The 21,029-nt window shown below is 36.3% G+C and overlaps 1 long non-coding RNA gene across 2 annotated transcripts in view; it reads left to right on the forward strand.

Moving 5' to 3' along the window:
- LOC148759097 (uncharacterized) overlaps window positions 1-19,127 on the forward strand; it is a 159,324-nt gene extending 140,197 nt beyond the window's left edge. The window contains exons 2-6 of one of the 2 annotated variants that reach the window (XR_016021619.1): window positions 1,365-1,503; window positions 6,991-7,057; window positions 8,325-8,455; window positions 8,811-8,867; window positions 18,173-19,127. This is a non-coding gene — a long non-coding RNA (uncharacterized LOC148759097). Of the gene's footprint in view, window positions 1-1,364; window positions 1,504-6,990; window positions 7,058-8,324; window positions 8,456-8,810; window positions 8,868-14,792; window positions 15,176-18,172 lie in introns of those variants that run through there. The other variant, XR_016021623.1, reaches the window with a different exon arrangement.
- Window positions 19,128-21,029: the final 1,902 nt, after the last annotated feature.

The following is a 21,029-nucleotide window of genomic DNA, read 5'->3' on the forward strand; positions in this document are numbered from 1 at the left end:
ACTAGGGGATAAGTTGTATGGCTATAAGGAGAAGGGTATTCCAGGTAGAGGGAATCCAGTAGAGCTAATAATTGATGAAAGAGGATTAAAATGGGTGAAAACATAGATGGAATTTTTGGGTATAATATGTTCATGCCTAGTTTTGTTAGGGAAATAGGATATAAACACATCATCTGAGGATAGGTTGAAGATATATGGGAGTGTTTTGTGTCAGCCTCAGCCTATGGATAGTGATTCTATCAGCGAGGGATTCCTTGGGGTACACACCTGCCTACCTTACTACTTGTGAGGAGCCACACAGGTATTTCCCCAACTTGACTCAATGTTGTAGCTGGACTGGCCCTTGTGGTTCTTAATATGATTTCAAGATGCACCTCAAAAACAACCATCAGGGAACTTTGAAAAGACAGGTTATTACTCACAGATCCTGGAGGGTACACAGCAGTCCTAGGACCGCACAAGGAGGTCATGGGGCATGGGCGGGAGGTGGGAGGGAGGGAGGGAGGGAGGGAGGGAGGGAGGGAGAGAGAGAGAGAGAGAGAGAGAGAGAGAGAGAGAGAGAGAGAGAGAGAATAAGAACATGAGCATGAGCATCAACCTGGCATTCAGCCTTTTTTGGTGCCCAGGGTGAGCTGCCAAGGGTTTCCTGGGTTTACTGTGTATTGGTGAATTTAGAACATAAGAATGGGAACTATAACACAGGAAGGGAAAAGCAAATAGTCAAATGTGCAGTTTTCTAGGTCACCCAGAACTTTCTAAAAAGAGGAACTTCATGGGTGGGGCGGGGCAGGGCAGCCTGGCTTTTTATCTAGTTGTGTAGCTGGCAATGTTTATTCCAGATTGATGTGTTTGAAATGGATGCCTTGGCAATCAAATGCTTAATGTCAGACACTGACAATCACAAAAGCTATTATCAGGCCCTTATACTACAGGACTTGACAAAAGTTAGAAGAATCATTCTAGGAAAGGAAAAGGTACAAACAAGGAATGAGTAAGACTTGTATCCAGAAAGGATTTGAGCTGGGAAGAAAACGGATGTTATTCATTTTTAGTACAGTCAGTCAATACAATCAGACAATTTTCTGTGAAGGGCTCTTTGTTCTAGATGTGAATGATAAGGAGGGTGACATTTGTTCATTACACACTATACGCTAGCCTTTTGTAGGCTGTTTTATAACATCTCAACACCAGTGCACAAATGATTAAGTTTACACATTAGGTAACTTAGACTCAAACAGGATAAGCCATCATGAGTCAAAATGTTAGGAAATCTGAGCCATCATTAGAATTTAGTATTGCTTAGGAAAACAAACAGACAAAACATACACGCTGGTTAATTTTAAGTTATATTTTTATTTTCTAAGGTAAAAATCTGAAGAGTCATGTTGATGAAAAGTAATAATTTATATAGATGAGGCACAGAGGCAAGTGTGCCACGAAGTGATGGATTGGGAAATAAGGGAACAGGCAAGAAGCTGAAAATCACGATGAAAGAAAAACAAGGTAAGTCATTTCTTCACACAACAAAAGATTTACATTATTTTTATTATTAGGATTTCAAGTTTTTTAATGGTTAATAACAATATATACTTTGGGAAATGAAATAAAATACTTAGAAACATTTCCGTTATTTATTGTTTTAGTATTGTAGTATGAAAAATTCATAGTTGTTATCAGTTGTATTTATGTGTAATATATTTTTAATATATGTTCTCACCAAGGTACAGCATTAATGTGAAAATCCAAGAAATTTTATTTGTGAATTTTTAAGACTTATACTTGCAGATGGAAATGTTTCCAAAATTATTTATATTCAAACATTATTTCTTTGTTGCTTTGTCAGGCATTATTATGTTGTAAATGTCATTATGGATATCTTGCAGTGGCTATAAGTTATTTTGAATGGACATTTTAAAAGTAATGTGAATATACGTGATATGATTGGTTAGAATTTAACATTGTGGGAGTTTAGTATTTTCCCATGGGAACGAGATAATATTCTAATCATTCGTTTGTTGAAATCAATTTTGATTAAGATCACAAATCATTTGATTGACAATGTTAATGACTCATCCTTGAATTTTTATATCATTATCGATAATCACACCTACCATTTAGGTGGGCAGTGTTGTGTCAGTTTTCACAGCTAGGTTTTTCATATTTTTATGTAGATATATGGCATATTGCATAGAGATGCTTCAATAACTATCTAGACACAATGCAAGGTTGGTAAGTATGAATTATCTTAAATTCACTTGTAGTGAAATGGAACAGCTGATTCAATGGCTTAGGTTAAGAGATGCAAGTGAATGCATTGTACGACATCATTTTTTATTCTTTTGCATTGGTTTTTCTCTGCAGTTTGTAATGAAATAGATTAGTGGGCCCAATTCTATTACTGATCGAATGAATTTGACTTAGAGTTTTAACAAGAAAGTCACAATAGCAGTCAGCCTCAAATCAAAAGCTTTAAAATAGAACTAAAAGACTATTTCAGGGAAGAAAGGAACCAGGAAGTGATATAGAGGGGGACTTGTCTAAATTCAAATGCACCATTTGATTAAAGCAGGGATCATGCTGCTGTATGTTATCGATAAGCTGGTATGTATAAAGGAGGTATTGTTAGATTATGAAAACACTTCATGCATAGACCAACTTTTTATCCATTCCTCAAATATATTTTGAATACTTACTGTGTCAAGCATTATTAGCTGTTGTTATGAGTTAAATTGTGTCCCCCCAAATAAGACATGTTGAATTCCAAACCTGTGGTATGTGTGGAATGTGACCTTAATTGGAAATAGGGTCTTGGCAGAAGCTTTCAAGTTAAGAAGAAGTTATTAGGGTGGGTCTAATTCAACATGATTGCTGTCCTTTGGACACTGACACACACACAAAGGAGGATGGCCGTGTGAAGACAGAAAGAGGTGTGGGGGAGCGAAAAATAATTTTCCTTCTACTCTTCTAAGTTTTACTGGCTGGCCTTTTAATAAAATTGACATGAGCCAGATTAACAGGGAAAAATAACCAAATTTATTATGTAGGTACATAGAGGGGTCCCATAAGAATATGGGGCCTGAGGACAAATCTGGCAGTTGAAGCTTCTGTGCCATCTTGAGCTAAGGAGAAAAGGGGGTTGTGGTTTGGGACTTCAAAGGAAGACACTTCACATGGAGATGGAAAAGCAAATGCTTGGTAAACAAATGTTTGTTGGGCCACCTGTAACAATGGGACACTGATTGGACTTCGATCAAATGGGCCTTGCTAAATACCTCCCTGTTATACCTAATTTGTATTAAACTACAGTTATGTATGATAATAGATCCCTCCTGGTCTAAATTCTTATAGGCAACGATGGGGAAGGTCAAAGTTTATTTCTGAGTCTTTGTTTCTTAAAATAATCAGCTTAAAATAATCAATATCCCAAAGAGGCATATTTTAGGGTGACAAACTCTGCTTCCCCTCACGGTGAAAGATAAAGCCATGTGACAACAGAGGCAGAGGTTGGAGTAAAGCAGTTGCAAGCCCAGGAGTACTAAGGCTACCACTAGAAACTAGGAAGAGACAAGGAAGGATTTCTCCCTTATGGGTTTCTGAGGAAACCCTACTGACACCTTGATTTTGGATTTCTTGTCTCTAAAACTGTGAGAGAATAAATATACGTTGTTTTAAGCCACCCAGTTTGTGGCACTTTGTTATAGCAGCCCTAGGAAACTAACACAGAATTATGTATTCTAATAGGCTCTGGAAAAAGCTAAACAGTTTAATTAAATTTTTTGCGGGAAACGAGTAAACTCATCATATCGCCTCTAGTTGGAACCGGCAAAAATTTTGCAAAGTAAATAAATAGAGACCTCTTTTTAAACTAAAACACTGAAAGTTTCATAGAAAAATATCAAATAGATCGAAAGATACGAATATTTTACGGAAAGTCTAATTTTGGCGAGAAAATGTCAAAAAAGCCCCGTGTTATGACGCAATTTGGCGGGAAAATGCCCGCTTACAAAGTGTTTTAATTTATAAAGTAAACCGCAATATCTCATTCAGATATAATCATGTAGGTTAAGCAAAACCCTTTGCTAACTGCTAGTAATAAATAAGGGACTCAGACACAGAAAATATATTTGGGGAACTTAAAAATTATTAAGGAATCTAAGACGTATACCAAAAAATGTTTCAATATACATAAGAATTTTTCTAGTTTATGAAAATGGTACAGATATGTCACAATAATTTCTAGTGAAAAAGAGATTATTTTAACTGGAAATACTTCATGGGAGTGGCAACACTTGAACTGAGCTTAGAATACAGTAGCTCCCCTGTATCTGTCAGGGAAATGTTCCAAGATCTCCAGTGGATGCTGGAAACTACAGATAGTACCAATTCTAATCAGTTTCTTCAACTCTGCAGGAAATGTGGCAGCAGCTTCTTTGTTGGCAGACATAACCTCTCCAGTAATTAGTACATTTTTTTCAGGCCAAAATGTTCCTGAACCTGTATAACCATCCCTATTTGCTCTAAATGAATTGGTGTTACTCATTTCAGGGAATCCCTTGCTGAAGTCTTTGTATAGACTAAGTACTTGTCATACAGTGTGGCCATAACGTTTGCAGTTTGAGATGCAACAGCAAAACTAGCACAGATTTCTTTTTCCTTTTTCACAATTTCATGGAGAGAAGATTTATTCTTACGATAGATCTTAACAACCTCAGTATATGATTTCTTTTTCGTTCCTCATTAAGTCAAGAACTTTCACTTTTTCACTTTAAAGAGGCACTTTACAGCTTCTCTTGGGCATATCCCAATTGCCAGCATCACTACTCTTTCCCTTTGCGGCCATTATTAAGTAAAATGAGGGTTACTTGAACACAAGCACTGCAATACCATGACAGTCGATGTGATAACCAAGGTGGCTACTAAGTGAAGAATAGATGGGAAGCTTATACAGTGTGGAGATGCTGGACAAAGGGATGGCTCATGTCACATGTGGGAGGGACCTGGACAGGTGAGATTTCCTCACACTACCCAGAATGGCATGAAATGTATAACTTATGAATTGTTTATTTATAGAATTTTCCATTTCATATTTTTGGATTGTGGTTGACCATGGTCCAAAAAAAGAAAAAAAAAAAGAAAAAAACAGGACAAGAAGGGACTACTGTAGTTTGGATTTGAATATACAAAACTGGAGGAATGAACTTAAAGAGGGAACCATGTGGACAGCGCCACAAAGGCAGAAAGAACAAGTGAACAGGGTATTAAATACCCATGCTCCTGAGTCTATTCTAAATTGCTTTGGCAGTGGCAAGTGCATTGGGCAAAATTTTGACATAAAAAACATGGTTTTCCATTCCTTTCTTATGGTCTCTGCCTCTCAGGCAAGAGAGAGGGGTTTCTATAAACTGTGTAGATGGGCAGAGACCATACATTTCAGGGCAGGGATGTAAAGAGTAAAACGAAAGGAAACAAATAAAACAAAGAGTCAAATTCTTCACTTCTGAATATCAGTAAATCTATTGTGGAGACAATACTTGGAAAAGACTGTACTGTCAATTGCAAGAAACTTGTGCTCGAGACAGAAAAGTATATTTTCCTTTCACTGCCAGAAGCTCCAATTAAATACGAAGAGCCAGAGCCTGTTGGAATTTGAGCTAATAATTGATATCTTAGAGTAGGAAGTGAGATTTAGATGGTCAGCATATGGGACGAGACATCAGAGAGGAACATGACTAGATCTTAGAAACAGTGGTCTCTGGCATGTACCCATCCCTTGCTCTTTGGACCAAGCCCAAGAGTGGAGGAGATGAAGTGAACCTCTAGATTTGACGAGAAAAGACTAATTGCTTGGCTTCTCACAGTGTAATATAGAAAGTGGCAAGCCTTATGGGAAGGCCCACTGTCCAAAATGGCACCCCCGATTCGAGTAACAGAAGGAGATTCCTCAGTCAGATAGGTAAGTCAAGAATACAAAGTCATGAACTCTGAAAGTATTGTGGGAAGATGAGCAATATTCTGAAGCACTTGATCCCCACCAAGGATTCTGAATTATTGGGAAGAACAAGGTATTAGAAGAGATCATATGGCTGGGACAAAGAGGATGTAGTTTGTATGGTTTTCACAATTAAAATCTGGTATGGGGCCATGAATTGGGTCAAAGAAGATGATGTAGTGTGGGCCAAATAGATGTGAAGTACATTCTGTGCAGACCAGAGAAGCTAAAAAGTGGCATAAGAGCCAGATGTCTCCTTTCTAATGCTAAGATGATATATAACTTCACCCTAGGATTTAGATGATTCAGAGAAATTAAGAGAAGGAACCACACCTGTGTATGTTTGTGTGTGCCTGATGATGGCAGTGGTGTGTATGGGAGGTGGAATTCTAAGAGACTCGCTTTTAAAACAGAAGTAACTGAATTACCACGAATTGGTAGAGTTAAGCATTTTGACCTCTATGGAATTGGGATCTCAAGAACAGTAGTGGCAGTTATAAACAAAGTTATATTTTACGCACCTGAATTTGTGGACTCTGGTATCTACTATGAAAGAGGCTGACATGAGGGCAAAATAAATAATAATTTGCCCAAGAGCCTGTATTTAATTAAACCACAATGACGGCTGATAAAGATTCACAGTTGTGAAATACCATGTTTGTGCCAGGTTTAGGCTAAATGTTTTCATGTTAATCTCCTATACTCTTCAGAAAACTTTATACTTATTTGTCAGATGAAGTAATTTAAACTTGTTAACATTTAATAATTTGTCTGTCATAATATAGTCAGAGTTGATATCAGATCCTGTGTTGGTCTAAGAACCAAGTCCACCATAGCATGCTGCATTCTGGTCACAGCATGTTTCATATTGCCCAAACTAAATTCATTATATAAAGATGGCTGCAGTTAGAGGTGAGATTCCCTCTCTATAGTCTACACTGATTTTCAAATTCACTGCCTGTGATTACATATATTTCTCCTTCCTTTTTCTTTTTCCTCAGACTTCCTCTTTTTGCCTGTAAAGCATTTAGTCTAAAGCATTCTGCTCAAGAACAATGGAAAGTTGTGGTAAGTCTTTGCTTATGGAAGTCCCACCCTATTTAATCCAAATATGTAAATAGTTTCTTCTTGACAAAAGTTAACAATGTATGCTTGTCTATGACATTTTATTGAAGCAGTCTGCTTCATATATACTTATATATTCCAGTACCCAAATTTAAAGAACAAATTGTTCATCCCTGAAATAATCTGAAAATGAGCAGGTAGTTGGTCCATTTTGAATGCTGTCATCTTGCTTACTATTGATTCTAAATTCTAGAAAACAACCAAAAGATTTTCATGATGCTCTCAAAACAATTAACATGTTTAATATAGATAATTGTGATTAGCTCAAACAAAATTCATCAGTATTAATTACAAAGATGACTGAAATATCACATTTTCTAAACCATGTTTCCTATCAGCTCTTATCATCTTTTTACTATAGATAGTTACATGAGTCCATAGAATGTTTAGAATGTTTTCCAAATTCAATCAGTGCTTGAGTAAAGTTCAAAATATTGTAAGATATGGTCATTTTTTTCTTGGGTGAAAATATAAAAAGTGATTATTTAATGCTTTCTTTACTAACAAAGTAGTTTGAGAGATTAATATTTTGAAAAATGGAGTCAGGATAGGTTTTATCACATTGTATGTATTACATATGATCAAATATAGATAATTTTATATTTCATAGCAGAATTATTTATATTGTTGCTACCCATGCTTTTACTTTAAATAGCATCTGTTACTGCTTGATAAAGAACTCTTATTTTACATGAAGGGAATTCTGAAATTACTTCTGTGATTATTTTTTCCTACTTAAGAATATGAAACATTTGGTGGTAGTTATAGGAAATAATTTGAATAAAATTACCCAAAAAAGGTTAGATCTAGTTTGCTCTGCTCAACACAGCCAAAAAAGTGATTTGAATGCTCTTTTTAAAACTTTTTTGTACCTACTTTTTAAGTCTTAATATTTCCTTTGTTCAAGTTCTGCATTTAATTAATAAATATGTGGAATACTTTTTTTCATATTTATGTGGTTTTAGAGCATATCTACTTAGAATAATTCTCAAGTTTTCAAATCCTTGCAATTTTTTAGAAAAAAAATCATTTTGCTACTTATAATAAATATTAAAATCTAACCTTGCCTTTCACTATTAATGCTTTAATTGTATGTTACAAACTGAGAGGAAAGTGATTTAATACCTAGACATCTCTATGTCTAGGAATGTATGTGAACTCAATACTCTCTATTCCCTCACTTTAAAAATTGTCTGATCTTTATTTGTAGGGTTGGACTTCTGCCAGACCTTGTTGCTGACTGAGTGGTCAAAACAGCATAGTTAAAGGGAGCGGTGTCAGTCAGATTTGGGAAAACAAGGTCCGGACCAGGGAATTGATATCTAACATCAGATCTAAAAGGTGGGTATAAGACAATCAACAGTACATGAAGCAATTGATAAGAAATCAAGTTGATAAGAAGGCTTAACAGCTCAAAGGAAGTATAAAGGAAAACACCAGGACTTAACTCATGTCAATGATTCTTATTTTTGAGACATGGGCTGGTGTCAGCCAGGTTATAGGCAGGTTTGGGATAGAAAACAATATTTTGAGAAAAAGAATCTTCGAAAGTCTATATAAAACACTTTAGATTCTATACTGATAAGTAATGATTCTTTTAAATAAATGATTGTTTTACTATTTTGGTTTTTTGCATCATGCATGTTTGCTCAAAAAACTAAAAGTATCTTCATTTTTCCTTTGCAAAATTTTGTAGAACGACAAAAGAAGGTGGAAAGGAGGAACTGAGGAGTATCTACTATGCATCAAACAGGTAAGTTATTATTAGTAGGCCTGTTCATTCTGTGCCCAACTGTTTGAAGCTACCTGAGTTAGAAAGTTAGTTCATGCTACTCATCGGTTTGTTTTGTTCATTTAGGGAGAGAAAACTCTTCTAAGATGGGCACTGATAAATTATTTCTGTAATTTGTAAAACAAATATGTAATTCTGAAATTTCCACGATTTGCCAGCATGGTAAATTATTGCCACCTCCATACGGGGATGCAGAGAGCTTCTGGAGCTCCAAAGCTCTTCCTACACCAGATTCAGAGCCCATGTGTTTCAGCATCTCTGTGACTGTTTACTCCTTCAGGGATCTATCCAGATAGGTGGGGACAGGTGTGGGGTGGGTTATGAGAGGTGGCCCAGAACAATGGCAGCGACCACCCCCACAGCCGGTCCTGCTTCCACAGCTCCCTCCCCTTTGCCGGAACTAGTTGGGCTGTGAGTCCATGTCTGTGGACCACAGTTCTCAGAACTGCAAGTACTCTGTTTTTTTGATCTGACACTGCTACTGTTCCACTTCTAGAATCGGGCAGGTGGGGGCGGGGCGAGCTCTGGGAGGGCAGGAAGGGGGCACCTAGGCTCAGTGCCTAAGGCTTCCATTCTCTATTTGGCAGTGAGGGCTTAAACTACTGTTTAAAGCCTTCTTCCCTCAGTCTTTGCTCTGAGGTCTCTGCTGTGAGCGTTGGGTTCAACCGTGTTATGTGCTGTCCCCTCAGCCCTGTGGGCCATAAGTGGAGCCCTAGCAATCAGAGTTCTTCCCTCTCCCGCTGCTGCAGTAGTTCTGGGATGCAGCGAGCTCAGAGCACAGAGCTAGTTCCCTGTCCTGCGCCCGCGCAGCCCTGTCTCCGCACTTTTCCCTTCCCTCCTCCCCAGCTCGTGCAATTTGCCCACCTTTAGATGATATCAGTAGTGCTCCTCTTAGTCTTGCCTGTCTACTGCACAGAGAGTCCTTTGTGGAGTTATAATTGTTCAATTTGTTGTAAATTCTAGGGGAAATTTCAGAGGCTCACCTCACGCCGCCGTTTTTATGACATCCGATTTTTTATTGAATATATATCTCCAGTCCTTTAAAACATATTTTATTTACCCTGTTAATTAAAGTAAATTTCAATTAAGACATATTTAAATTCCCACAGAATGTAATTTACATCTCTTCAATGACTATTCATTACTGGTATTATTTATAGTAATTCATTTCTTCAGCAAACAGTAAGTAAATGGGATAAAAACACACAGCCACCCTAGAAAGACACCTTTTCCATAATTTATTAATAAACAGGAAGAGAAAGTTTTCTCAGTGCCCAAACTACTCCTGTTTCATATTGGTGCTTTCAGATCTCAGATGCAATGTGGTGAAATTTATTCTTTAGTACATCCATTTATTTCATTATTCAATATGTATTGAAAAACAATAGGCATTGGGGTATTTGGGATATATTGACACTGTAAAAACAAATAACAGAAGGCCTTTGGTTCCAAGGAGTTTAAAGTATACTACAAAGGTGGGTTATCACTGTCACTCTGTTAATAGTTAACAGCTGTTATACTACTATCATATTAACAACCGACATTTACTGAGTGTCAAACACTTTACATGTATTAACTTATTTATTTCTTAAAATAATCCAAAAAAGGTGGCCCCTTTTAATGTGATTCTCGTTTTACAGATGAGAAAAGTGAGATACAGAGAGTGTAAAGTAATTAGCTTAAAGGCACACAACTAATAAATATCAGAGTCAATATTTGATCCAAGGCAGTCTAGCTTCATCATACTTTACCCCACTACACAAGAAAGAAAAATGCTCAGGATGGTGTTGGAGCATAGAGAAACTCCCTATGAATCATGTTCAAGAAACTCTTTACAGTGGAGGTCAAGATGAGTTTTGATGAAGGGATAGGATGAATAACTCTCTGAATAGTGGGAACTAACAATGTGATGAATAAAATCCGTGTTTGAGGACAGCCAGATGTTCTGTGGGGTTGATTAGACATGTTCATGTGGGAAAGGAGAGCTAGGATTTTATGGCAAGCAACAGGACATGATGGACCTTGGATGATAATCTGAGATCTGAACTTTATTCTGGAAACTATGGAGAACTATTGAAATATTTTAAGGGCTTTAAGCAACGTGACAATAGATCATACTTGCCTTTTACAAAGTTCATACTGGCAACACTCTGGAAGATGTATTGAAGAAAGGCTAATTAGGGCACAATTGAAGAAAACTAGGCAAAGGTTGATGAAAACCCAAACTGATGCTTTGATGTGAAGGAAAAGGAGACAAAGAGAAAGGATGTCTAATTTTAGTATTTAAAAGGGCTATCGTTTAGTAAACCCTCTGTGTGCTAAACATTTCATTTAGCACTTTACATATATAATCTCTCTCATTCCCAACCAGTTCCATGATGATTTCATTAGAAATGTTTTATAATGAAGCAATAAGGGCTTCGAGAGGTTAAGTGGCTTACTCACAATTTACAGCTAGTCAGTGATAGATTTGGGATCCAAATCCATGGTTTATTTTCTTTCAGTCAATGATGCTGCTTGCTATGGAAGTCTCTAAGGACAAAATTTTGCAGATTTCAAAGCAAACTGGTAATAGAATGGTAAATCAGAAGTATGAATCTAGATTAATGCTCATGGTTCTGCCATGGGTGTGAGGTTTGGTATCATTTCACCAACATGTGGAGCAAGGAAATTATAATATAATTTTCTCCAAAGATCTGTTTATAATTGCTGCATTCATTTATTATTTTTACTCCTCAAACTCTGATCTGGCATAATTTGCCTCATCTCTATCAAAACAACTCCTGATAAGATCAGCAATTATCTTCCTGTCTCTAAATCCAAGGAACTATTTCTACACTTTTCATAGTCTGCTTCTCAGTACCATTCAGCACTATTTTCTACTCTCTTGCTTTGAGACATTCTCATCATTAAGTTTCTTGCAATGATGCCTTTTGATTTTCTTCTTGCCTCTCTATATTCTTGTCAAGTTCATCACAGTGGGCCATTAAATATTAAAGTTGCTTAGGCTCAGTGGTAGAACCTCTCCTTTCTCATCTCTGACATATGTTAGCATCACCTTTATGACTTCAATTATTACTAGCTATATAGAGATAACAGATTTACTTACCCAGGACCCTTCTTTGATATCCATTCCTGGAAATTTCAAAAGCACCTCAAATATAGCATATCCAAAACTAAAGAACTAGAAATGAGGGAGAATTTCATGAGTTTTTCAGCTTTCCTGATCTCTGTGAATGGCACTAAAAATTTTACCAGCAAGGAACTTAGCAGTCATCTTGGACACAGCATTATTCATCTTCCACATCTAAACCGTCACCAAATCCAGTCAATCATATTTTCTAAATATTTATCAGATTATTATTTTTGTTTGTTTGTTTTTTGCGTATGCATGGCCAGCACAACATCCCTCACTATACTTATGCTATCATGGGATTCTCAATAGCCTACAAAACTGATCTCCCCAGCCTTCTCTCAACTTTCCTTGAATCGATCTTCATTCTATATTGAGGAATGATGTGCTCGCTTCGGCAGCACATATACTGTATTGAGGAATGATAGGTCAAAGTACATTTCTGATCATGTTCCTCCTATCTTTAATACCCTTTAATGAGATATATTGCTTTTAGGAAAGAGGCTAGAATTCTTACCATGGCCTTCATCATGCAACCTCTGCATCGTGCAACCTCCACCTCCTCTTCTTGCTTCTTCTTGCACCAGTCTTCCCCTACTTTCTCTCCCAGTGCCACTAGCCTTCTTGTAGTCCTTCATACTTACTATTTGCACATATTGCTCCTTTGGGTTGGAACATTCTTTCCTCCCCTTTTAATTAGATATTTTCTACTCATTCTACAGGTTTGAGTTCATATATCACTTCCTTTAGGGAACTTTTTCTGAACATCTGATGTAAAATCCCTCTATTAAAGACCTTAGAACACTTTAAGGGAAGATAAAAAAAGTTTCTCATCTGTTGAAATTTTATTTCTCCAATTGACACATTTAATATAAAATGCTGGTGGATTAGATTTACAGACCATAGTTGGATTTACAGATCAAGTTTTCTTTAACACACTGTGTTTTAAAGCTAAAAAGTTTGATGGTTTTGTACAAAGTCTGCCTGCTCTTTTTGGATGGAAAATTTTCTGCAAATTTCCCAATTTACCAATGCAAACATATGTGTGTGTTTGTATGATTGTGTGTACACGCTTATGGTTAAAAGTAATGCATTCAGATTTAATTGTATGATTTCACAGGTTAAATCAGTGGCAGAAAAATATTAGAAAGAAGGCAGATATAATAGGTATGAGTGGCAAGATATTTGGGGGAGGGAGGATACATTCATGTACAGGGACTTGGAAAAGACCAATTAGGGCAATTGAAGAGAAAAAGATGCAAAGAAATATCATTGTAAGCGTGTTGAACTAGGCTAGCTAGATCTATGATTTGTTCCAAGTATATTTAGGCTTGATTTGATGGAAGGCCTTCCTTGGCAATGGTTCTTTGATGCCCTGCCTTGTGACTTTGAATTGCCTACCTAGCTTCAAAGGAATGGCCTAAACTTGCTCTCATTCTCTTTTTATTAATTTAAATTTTCCCTTATGGTTTTTATAAGCAAAAATGCTTTTCTTTGTCCTGCCAACATTTTTAGAAACAATAAACACAAGTAGACATCTCCTTCAAAACTCAGACAGAAACAAAATAAACTCCTTTTAGTTGAGAACTTTTTTTCCATCCAGGATGAGAAGGGTTTTTTGTTTTGTTTTGTTTTGTTTTAAGGAATATAAAAGGGGATAAAAGACAAGTATGTGGCACTTTCTGCCCCACACAGAAAGAGGTCAAAATATCACAGATAAATGTTTCATTCAAACTTCAACTCAGTTTTTCTAATCATGTTATCTAAACGGCATGGATACTTTTCAAAGAATCTTTGTTTGCTTCCCAATTAAAACTATAATATAGCCCATACTCAGATGACAACATTCAACTCTTGGTCCCTATCAGATAAGCACATTTGAATTGTAATGCAATTTTAACACCTTAAACTTTGCAAGGCTCTCTAACTGCTACCCCAACTGGGTTTCCTTCCAACTATGGAAAATGTAACTCTTAGATTGAGAAGGAGTATGCATGGCATATGAGACACCAAGGTGAAGCATAATACATCATGTTGATCCGTTTATTATACTTGTCGAATCTCTCTTTTCAAACAGTTCCACTTCTAATTTAAAATGGGAAAATTGGAGGTGGTGATGTATGACAAGAAAAATTCAACAAGTATTCATCATGTATCGAGGATGACCGAAACAGTATGCTAATTGCGAGGACAAATAAAGACGATTAATATATAAGTCTTACCCCCACTCTCACTCTTATCCAAATTCCAGCTGCATCAATGTTCTTCTTACAATGTTTCTTGCATCCATTTCTCCCCCTTTTTCCAACTGCTACCTGTCTGAGGGTAAGAATTTTGTAATTATTTTTAATGACCTGTACCTCCTCACTTTTTTCTTTATGCTGTTTTGCATTCCACTCACCTATCAATCTTTACTTGATTTCCTTGATTAAATATATTTAGTTCCCTAAGACATTAGAAAGTAAAGACCACCAGAAGATAAAGAAACAAGTAGAAGAGAACCTAAAAAGTATGCAGGATTTCAAAAAATAGAGATAAAAGCAGTTTTTCAAACCAGAGGACACTTCATGTGCACATGAAATAGTGTAATGAAGAAGAAAGCAAGTTACTGTTTTCAGAGCTATTTCAACATAAATCTTCATCAAGTCTCTGGAAGATATACTCCACATATGAGTATATATGCTGCTGTTGTTCACTTCCTATTTCTATATTTATTTATTTCCCGTCTTATTTGTTTGAATTCTATGTCACAGTTCTCTCCAAGAATCTCCTGGTCTGCTGCTCCCTCTTAATGTTCTTCGGGAAGGGCTAAGCCCTGGAACCAACACTTTTTATTTTTTTAAGGGAGACTATGAATTGCCTTCTGTAAGTACTTCCTATTCTTTCCCGTAATAATAGAAACTGACTGGTTTGGAGCAGCAGTGTGCTGAGGTGAAATTACTTGTTTTCCTGAATCTCTTTCAGTTAGGTACAGTCAGTCACATGACTGTTTTGCTCAGTGAAGTGTATCTTAGTGTTTTTTTTAAAAAATATTTTGTTTCCCTTATATTGAAGCTGCCTATTTCTACTTTGTTCTTCTGTCTAGAATGTGGATATGAGAAAGAGGGGTGGTGGTGTGTTATAACCATACCATAAAGTAGGAAGTGTGAGCACGAAAGCCAACACAGTGGTAGATTCAGAGTAGAAATACAGAAACAAGGTAAATCAGTGAAGGCAGTCTTAAACAGTGGCAAAACCTCTGGAATGATCACCTCTGGATTTCCAGTTATATGAGAAAAACACCTTTTCCAATGCTACTATCCACTGGGTATTATATTATTTGTTGCTAACCACATTCTTAAATAACAGCCTCTTGGTTCCCTTCTCTTCTCATTCCGTATGTTCTCTCCAGATTATTTCTACATAAACCCATATGCTTATAACTCATAAATTTGTATTTCCACCTGGTTCCATCTCCTGAGATCCCAAATGATGTATTCAAACCTGCACTGACTGTCTTTTCCTGTATTTACTTAAGCATTTGGAAGTCAATCGCTTTATTTACAAACTTATTGTCTGTTCCCCAAATGTATTCATTTCTCCTTATTATGCTCATAGGCATTGCCATTCAGTCACAGAATAATGAAATCTAGAAGTCAGCCCCCTTCCTTTTACTTATCTTGTTCAAGTGGTCAAATCTATGTCACCTCCTAAATGGCTTTCACATTTAACTCCTATCAACAGCCTAACTGACTTGACAGGCTCTTATCATCTCTCCTCTGGGTGGTGGGCGTATTCTTTTAACTTTCCTTACTGTGTCTCCAGTTCCCTAAACCTCCATCCCTTATTCACATAATGGAATTAAAATAACCATGCTAATGTTGAAATCTTCTTTTTAAGCCAGCTTAAAAACTGCAATTTCTCATAGTAAGGGACTTCTGTCATTGCATAATTTGTGTTCTTTATGCCTTAGATACCATTTTGTCCCTCATTTCCTGCATTATTCTCTTTGTGTTTAGTTGATTTTTTGTAGTGAAAGGTTCAATTTTTTTCTCATTCATTCTTTTTGTGTATGTCCTATAGCTATTTTCTTTGTGAGTTCCATGGCCATTACAATTAATATCCTAAATGTTTCACATTCTACTTTGAATTTATACCAGTTTAACTTCAATAACATACACAAACTCTACTTCTTTACAGCCTTTTCCCCACCACATTTGCTTGCTGATGTCACAAAATTATGTCTTTATACATTATGTGTCCAAAACATAAATATATTTTTAAATGCATTAGTCTCTTAAATTACGTAGAAAATAAGATTTGGAATATAAACCAAAGTTACAGTGATTCTAGCTTTTACACTACTTGGTTTTTTTTGTTGTTTGTTTGTTTTTTTCTTTAAATATATCAATTATTTTGATCACTATCTCTGTGCTGAGGATCATCAGCCTAAGGTGTTAATTTAAGGTCTTTTTTGATCCTGTTGAGGCATGCACAATTACTTCTAATTTTCTCCAAATATGCAGTTGTTTTAATGGCTTTGTCTTTAATGTCTGACTTCTGTGATAGGAAAAAACAGTGAAGGGGAAAACAGGGGTGCTGTCCCTTTAAATCCACTGGAAGGCACTTTAGCTGGAGGAGGAAGCGCTTGTATCAACAGGGGAGATGTAACAATAATGGCTGCCCACTTCTTTGCACCTCTGTAGTCAAAAAGAGCAATCAGAGCATCAGAAAAAGAGCAATCAGACCTTGATATTTGAAGGACAGGGTCCTTTTTGCCCATTCTCCTCGAGGAACACAATGTAAAGCTGCTTGCCACATGGCTGGGGTGGGGGATAAGTAGCTGATGTTTTGCTAAGAAAATAAAATTGATCAAAATTAATTGCAATTTACTGTCTAAGTTTTCCCCTGGAAGTTGCAAATCTTCAATAGCTTCCAGAGTTCCAAATAATTATATCAGGCAGATTCTGCCAGTGGAATTGTCCAGATGTGGAGACAAATTCTTGGTGCTACCTACTGTATCACCTTCCCAGAACCCTCTTCTGGATATATTTATTTGACTTTGACAGTCCTTCTCAGTTGATAAGACTCATTTAAAATTAGTTTCTGAGTGTGAAGTATCTAAAAAATGATTAATAGAATCACTTGATTGCTATGGTTGTGTTTTTCAGTCATGTCTCTTGTTCTCTCTATATATTTTGTACTAAATGGTAATCGTCATGTAAGACCAATGGATTTAAGTAGAAATTACAGACTAGACCATCTCTTCTCTCTAAGATTTTATTTTTCACTATTCATAAATATTGGTAGTGAAATTTGGAAACTACACTGTGGCTTTACCTACATAAATACAGAGAGCTTAATTAAGCACAAATAAAACTACCTTGGAACCCTATATAATTGGATATATTTTCTTATTAGAACAGTGGTAGAGTGGTAAACCTTTACAAACCAAAATATAAAACAGATAACTAAAATGTGCCTGTATCTGGGATATCTCAGTTTGGGAATTTAAATTAGAAGATAAAGAAAACTGGTGATTTTTTAGATTCCTGTTTTCCATGAATGTGCTCTTGGTACTGACACTTTAGGCAGGACAGTGGTCCAAGGTGGAGGATAATCCTATTTATGATAGTGTATTTGATATTTCACCCCAAATGCCAAATGTTTCCTCAGTCATGTGACAATCACAAGAGCCTCCTGAATTTCTATTTTCAGTCATCTCCCTAAGTTGAGGACCGCTCATTTTAATGAAAGATGATGGTGGCTAGGGTACTAAAACAAAACAAAACAAAACAAAACACAAAAACAAACAAACAAAAATATTTTGTTCTGGAAGTAGTAAAATATTCATTCAGGAAGAATTGAGAAATGTACAAAAATTAGATAAACTTCATAGGACATTTCAGGTTGTAGAGCCAAACAATCCTATATTTAAAATAATGAAAGGCACGTTCTTTGTAACATATACTAGATGTAATTTAAAAAGTAATGCCAGGAAGAAGTGGGTTTTAATGGTTACTAGATTAAAGAAGTCAACAGTAACTCAAAGAGATCCAAAAGAATAAGAAAGGGAAGACCTCATGGGAAACCTATGGTAAATTAACCCAGAGAAAACTAAGATCCAAACATGTCTGATATATGCTTTGTTAAGTTACAGAAAGAAGAGTCATAAAAAAGCCAACTAAGGAACCACTATTTGAAGTTTGGGACAACAGAGTATGATTACATACAATTTGGACAGCTTAAATACTAAAAGCATTATTGGGTGAGTTTCAAGGTGACTCAATTATTGAAATGCAGATGCTGCTTGGGAAAAAATGCTTAAAAAATGTATGGAATTAGAAATCTAAGAGAAGTTATAGAAGCATGATATAAAACTAAAGGGGAAACAGGCAAGGCCACCATTAGTACAAATAAATTGTGGGCTAGATATTGGAATGCGGGAATTTCCTCTAGATGGACTAACTCTATCCAGCAGAGGTAAGGTGTTTTTTAACAATGAGTGGCAGTTCAAGGCCAGGGTGGGAATTAACCTAATAGTGCATTAGAAATGAAACATAGGAGCTGTAACTGGTGCAAAAAGAACCCTTAAGTGGCCCATCATCCCGTCTAACGGTGTAAAACATTGTGGCCTGTGCTTATCTTGATACTTCTGATCTGGCTGTCTACTCAGAGCAGCTTACATTCACCATTGAACTTTGTGCATATCTCAGTAAGAACCTGGGGAAACACTGAGCAGAGTTATGTTCACACTATATAGTATATGATGTGCCTGTCTTGTTCATGCTTCAGTAGTTGACCAAAGTGAAAGTAATTTAAATCAATTCTAACTTGTCAATCTGTTGCTCAAAACAAATGCTCCCAGATAATGCAGAGCTCATACATTTTAAATTATTAATGTTTTCCAACTCTATATGGTTAAATTTGAAGATATATATTAGAATGATAAATTTATGGGTTGATAAATAAAGAGAAATTAAGAATATTAGCATGCCCAAGTTTCTAAATAGAAAGCAAGAATATAGATGAGATGAACCCTAAAGAAGAGCATTCCTTCCAAGGGAAAGGAATAAATAGAATAAAGTTGATGGAATTCAGAGGTCTTGGGAAGCTGAAGGTAGCCATGAATGATGGGATGGGGTCAGAGCACTATTATGGGAGTAAATGACTGGGGTTATCCACATTATAAAGCTATTAGTATTGCCAATAGAATTATCTACTGTAAATATAAATTTTCTCAGACTCAGGAGAAATCAGATTTTAGAACCAGTTAAAAGTCCAACTCGGATATCAGATAAACATGATGAGGGAGCAAACCAGTAAGTCCTATGGTCCTGGCATTCTGCCAGGCCTGGGTATCTATCGTATACTCAGGGAATGGCAAACAAATAAAATCTATGAGGCTTCTTTATTGGTACTGGGGTTACACTTTCCAAGATAAAAGTTATTCTTCCTAAGATTAAAATATTTGAGATGCTGTGATATCTGAGGCTATCTAGTTCAAAGAGGAAAATTGGGATCTGAATGTGGAGGAAGTAGGTTTGTGAGGTCCTCCTAGCCTGATAATTGTTAAGAGTCTGCTTAAATGGATAAGCATGATAGAATAACACACAAATAAGATAAGAGCAACACACAAATTGACAGAGGTTGAATCATGTCATGCCCATCTCTCATCTACCCAAAAGTATTCAATCCCTGGGGAGTTAGGACAGACTTTAGATATATACCATGTAAAGAAATAGATGTTTGGGCCCAGTATTTAGGTAGCTAGTTGGTCAGCTCCATATAGGTAGAAGTCTTAGGAGGCCCTCCAATGCACCATAAACAGTTTAGTATATCCTAAGGATAATAATTCAAGTGGATAAAGAGGAAAAGGATGGAAATGTCTTGCTTCAGCACCATGTATTGACTCAGTTTGTCTGTATAAACACTAAACAGGACTTTAGAGACTTACGATCAATTTTAGGTGGGGTAATCATATATCCCAGTTTGGGACTGTTTTCTCTTAGTCATTTCTGTATGACTGTTAATACAGCCATGTTTCACTCTTAGATGTGTTCCTCTTTGAAACCTTGTCTAAGTTACATGGTTATCACACAAATATAGGGTACTTAAGGAAAATATCTAATTCAATTGCTTTCATGGAAGCCAGAGATTAAAATGGGAAAGTCCTTGGGAAAAAAACATGTAGCAAATAAATTTGGTCTATACCCCTGAAAGACATAACAGGCCAAAACTGCATTTGGGGGCAATTCATACAGTGGATGAGATTATTATTCTCCACATTTTCTGGTGCATTTCAGGAACTTTTGGTAAATGTATGAAGGAAGCCAGCAAGGCTAAAACAAATGATAGACTTATCTTATTAATATCCACATCAGAGGATAAATATCAGGAAACAGACTGTCTTAGGGACTTAAAGATAGTTGTTTGGAAGTAAATGGAAAAGAGGCAAATGATACTTGGGAATTAACTCTCTCCTCGAGGGAAAGGATAGATCATGATAAGGCCAGGTTTATTAGTTTACTACTTAGGTCAGTGGTGAAATACCTACCACTGTTTCTGTTTCTACTGGACTTGTCTGGAATTTAAACACAACCTAATGAAATAGCCCTTCCTAAAGACCCAGATTGTACATGATACCCACTAGGACTAAACAGTCCACTTCAGAATAATGACAGCTTTCTTAGGCAAGTGGTCTACTTTCCAGAATCAAAATATCCTTCAGGTGGGATAAGCATGGCATGCTAATGTTTACTCCTTTCTAGAGGATGTTACAGGACTGGCCTTTGCACTTTAAGGCTAAGCTACCTTCTCTGTTTTGTTAGTAACAAAATTAATATATTGGCTTCTTTCTGCATTTCTATATTACTTGATTCTGAGTTTAGGAAGGAAATGGTCATGATGATTATTCCCTCTCAAATTCCAATGTTTGTCCATATTTTTTTTATATCTTGATCTCTGGACTATTTCTTATTATAGTCACACTACCTAGTACAGGTCCTGGA

This window comes from Rhinolophus sinicus, chromosome 1, assembly GCF_057876585.1.
Source record: "Rhinolophus sinicus isolate RSI-liver-muscle chromosome 1, RSI-T2T, whole genome shotgun sequence".
NCBI lineage: Eukaryota > Metazoa > Chordata > Mammalia > Chiroptera > Rhinolophidae > Rhinolophus > Rhinolophus sinicus.